We start from the raw sequence: 4,116 nt of genomic DNA on the forward strand, positions 1-4,116 counted from the left end.
CACAATTTGCAGTACTGCTGCTACTGCCAATTTAGTTTTAGCAAATTAGTTATGTTGTCAAAGCACTGAACTGTGTTGAATTACACCATTTGATTTAGAGTCTTCCAAGATGTACAGGAAGAGACATCTGAAACCTGATGCAAAGTTCACCCCCATAGCTCCAACTCTTATTTTCCTGCCCAAATCATTATATTGTCACATGAGCTATGGAAACAGCTGCTAGACTGAAAGAGAAAATAGAAGTAGTTCTCCTACCTGCCTCAGTAAAATGATTTGTGCTTTGAGGTTTTTGAATGAAGAATATCATTGAAGATCACAAAGAACAGTGATTTCTAGATTTGTCCGGGTAGATGTCAACATTTTCTTGATGGAGGGTATTTTTCTGTAATAGAGAGTGCAGAGTTCTTTAATTTTAAAACAGTATTTGACGTGGGGAAGGGAGAGGAGAGTTGGGAATATTTTCTATTTGAATATAGCTCCCATTATTTTTGAATTACAAAAAAATTATCATTTTGTAGTTATGGCTTCTTACTGTGTTGCAATGGAAAAAGCTAGCACAGTAGACTGTTTTCGAATCAAAAAGTGCAACAAGGAAAAATGATGGAGAATAACAATAAAAGCACACTAAACAGTGGGGTGAATGCTTCAACAGAACTTAAAGGAAGACAACTTCTAAAAATTGTCTTCTCACATTTACTCTACAGTCACACCAAATTTGAAGCTTTTAACTCCTAGGAAGTCTCATTACTCCCTGCCTTCCTCTAATTTACCAAACAGTGAATTATTTACATTAAACAGAATTTCTTCCACAGGAAAGGCTTGCATGGTACTTAAAAGCCTGAATAAATCAGGGGCTTCAGCTTAAATGTATACCACCCAAAAAATCCTTTCAGTATCTGGATTGTATTACCTTATTCTACTACCTGTCCATCTGAATTGTTCAGGAATCCACACCAGAAATGCTAGAAAATGTCTGTCTATGAAGCTGTGATGTTTTTTCAGTTAGAAAAAAATTTTTTTTTAATTCCCAATTTGCCACAGGTTAACTTTCCATACAAATTATGATGTACTACACCCAAATCCTTGCTATAGCAGGAAGCTCACTTCAGTCTGGAAGTCTTCATGTTGCACCCTGCAGGAATCAACTTATTTTCCATAAAGGGCTGGAAAGCCCCACAAGAACTGGTTTTGGCTGAAGAACTTCTCCGATGTACTTACTCGTGGACTTAGCCAGGTCAGGGATCTATCTTAGCTCCCTCTTCTTTGAAGTTCAGTGTGCAACCACTTGTACTGCTGCAAGAAGAACAGAAGAATCATCTGCCTATAGCAAGGACTCTCTTCTGGTGGGCAAAGTCCAAATTCCATTCTTCATACAAAAAAAAGTGAGGAATTAATGTTTGCTCAAAATTTCATCCTTGACTAGTGAAAGCATTGGAAGTGTACGTACATGTTTAAAAATGGAACTGTCCTAATTTCTACCAAAAAAAATTAGATTCCACCACCATTTTTCTTTGCCCACTCCTTTACTGGAGATCCAAACAGCTGAGAAAGCACGGAATAGTCTGTGGGAAAGGTGGGCTAAGTTAAAATAAGAGAATCTCTTGTATCTTCCCTAAGGTAAGAATACAGATCACACAGAAGAGTATTCTGAGAAAAATATTTCTTAGGGGAACACAGAAGACCTCAATTACTATCCAGTGAGGTGGGTAATACATGTTTGTTAAAAAACTATATGACTGTTTTTATACAAGATTTTACGTATCTATTAACTATCACATATTTTGGAAAACAAAAAGACCGCAGCAAAGTAAAATCCCACATTTTTCCTATATCTAAACAACAACAGTATTTCTGAAATGGAAATCCAGAGCCTCAGCAGATAAATATCACCACCTTTCTTCCTTCACTTTGTTCAGGGAATTTGTCATACCCTGCTTCTTCTGGTTTCATTCAGTTGGAACTTCTGTTTGCACAGTGATTGCTCTTTAACGGTTTGGGATTTAAACCAGTCCCTGAAGAGATAGCTGACAAAAAAGTGATGTTACTTTTTAGATCCTTTCTAATTATTTCTACCCTCACCCAGTACCTGCAAACATCTGATCTCCTTCACTGTGCTCCCAGCTCATTGAAATTGGAACACTAAATAAGAATATTCAAAAGATTGCATTTTGCATTGCTAAAGGCACCACTACAGTTACTTGACTCATCCTTCAGACTAAAAATAAATAAATAGATGCAGTCTAGGACAGGTGAAAGAAAGACACTATGGGGTTTTTTTTTTAAGGAGACTTAGTAGATTTGCGACCGACCTTTTATTAAGGAAGAGTTTCTAAGGCAATCAACTTAGAGAAATTACTTAATACTTAGTATGTATCTAATTGATTGCAGTTCTTTTTTTACAAATATAAACCAACATTTTCACTACCACAGTTGGTGGTTTGTATGTTGAGACTGAAGAGTACTGCAAGGCTAATTTCTCCTCCAGCACCTCAGCACTTCCTCACCCTTACTGAGACTTGATGCAAATTTAAAATACCCTAATAGAGCTGAGATAGTATTGCAACAATGTTTATCTATTGTATCATTAGGGTTCTTGTTACTGTAATGTCACAGTTCTGAGCAACAATTCTCATTTTATGGCCAGGTAATTGAGCTCTATGATACATTAACTGATTTGCAGGGGAAATACATTAAAAGCTGGTTGGAAAAGCGAATTATTCAGGATCTTCACTCTACTTGCCTTTTAGAGCTACCACACTAGGACCCCTGAAGGAGTTTGTTTTATCTCATGGCAGTGAAGCTACAATTTAGTGTTTGTCCAAATAACGTTCACATTCTAAAATGAAATTGAGGTTACTGTGGTTTCATGAGTTATAAAGGCATAGTTAAAGATTACTGCTGATTCTTAGATCAGGATCACTTCTCAGCTCAAGGAATATTTAGTGGGAAGAGCTAAGGCAAAAGACAGATTTCAATGAAGTGTTGCTGATAAAGTGAGTTATGAGTTACATATGAAAATGTTAACAAGGGTGATCCAGTCAGAAGTCCTGGCTGCCTGTGATTCAGTCTGCAGCTGGTAGCACCCAGAGTGCCAGTGATCCAATCACTCCTGAGGAACAAATTTTTTGAAGTCACCACTGTTGTTTCAGGATCAGTGAAATATAGGACAGAGACAAAACTGATGGTACTCCCTCAGCATAAATAGAACTTTTCCAGTGATGAATTTGCCCCCTCTGGTCCTATCTTTGATATTCCTCTTTTAAAATTCCTGTTTTTATCAGCTTCTCATAAAAGGCTTTATCACTCAGAGAAGTGAATGTTACAAGTGTTCATTTGAACGAAATAAAGAATTAAGCAACATCTTCCCTAACCTGATTTTGTAGAAGTTGGTTTTGTTTCATTTTTTTAATGACCCCATGCAAAAGTAGGATCTGAGAAAGAAATTGAGAAGGTTGGCTAAAAGGAGTCAGCCAATAGTAACCTGCCAGTAACCTCCTGCTGCAGCTCACCTGCTGGAAGTCCGAGGTAAGAGGACAAGTGCTTCATTTTCAATCAAGTCCATATAAACCACAAAAAAGGCAGAGGGACAAACATGATTCATAAAGGCAGCCGTCTGCGGCCAAAAGCAGCGGAGTCAGCAGCTAACGTTTCACTTCTGATGATAGCCCACTTGCAAAAGTTCCACTTGAGTACCTGCCGGAAAGCAGAGGTTGTTCTTCATTTATGTGTCAAACCATAACAGCCATACTTCTGTTGCTATTCAAAGAACAGGGGTAAACTCTGGGGTTTGTTAGCTTTAAAATAGTTTCCAATTTCAGGCCTAATAGAAGGCAAAATGGAAAATATCACAGGTAATAGTACTTAAAAATAGAAATATGGAAGAACACAGTGTTATACTCATGTTACCTACTGCTTTCTTCAGCGGAGAAAAGTCTTTGCAAACACATAAATACATCATTTTTCCCCCAATGGAAAAAAAAAATAAAAATCTATCTTATAGCTGGTAAGAAAAGCCATAAAACCAAAGAAAGCCTGATTCCTGTAAACAGCAAATATTCTTTAAAAATTCAGTTTGGGGAGCATAAATATTTAATGGCCTTGAGCATGTCTTAGAAG

General features: G+C 37.2%; 1 long non-coding RNA gene across 1 annotated transcript; it reads right to left on the reverse strand.

The window, feature by feature from the left end:
- Positions 1–261: 261 nt before the first annotated feature.
- LOC104693663 lies at positions 262–3,679 on the reverse strand. The gene is made up of 3 exons (XR_752584.3): positions 3,510–3,679; positions 1,219–1,293; positions 262–382 (listed from the first exon to the last, which is right to left on the reverse strand). It is a non-coding gene; the product is annotated as an uncharacterized LOC104693663 (long non-coding RNA).
- Between the last annotated feature and the right edge of the window lie 437 nt (positions 3,680–4,116).

The sequence above is a fragment of the Corvus cornix genome, chromosome 4, assembly GCF_000738735.6.
Source record: "Corvus cornix cornix isolate S_Up_H32 chromosome 4, ASM73873v5, whole genome shotgun sequence".
Lineage (NCBI taxonomy): Eukaryota > Metazoa > Chordata > Aves > Passeriformes > Corvidae > Corvus > Corvus cornix.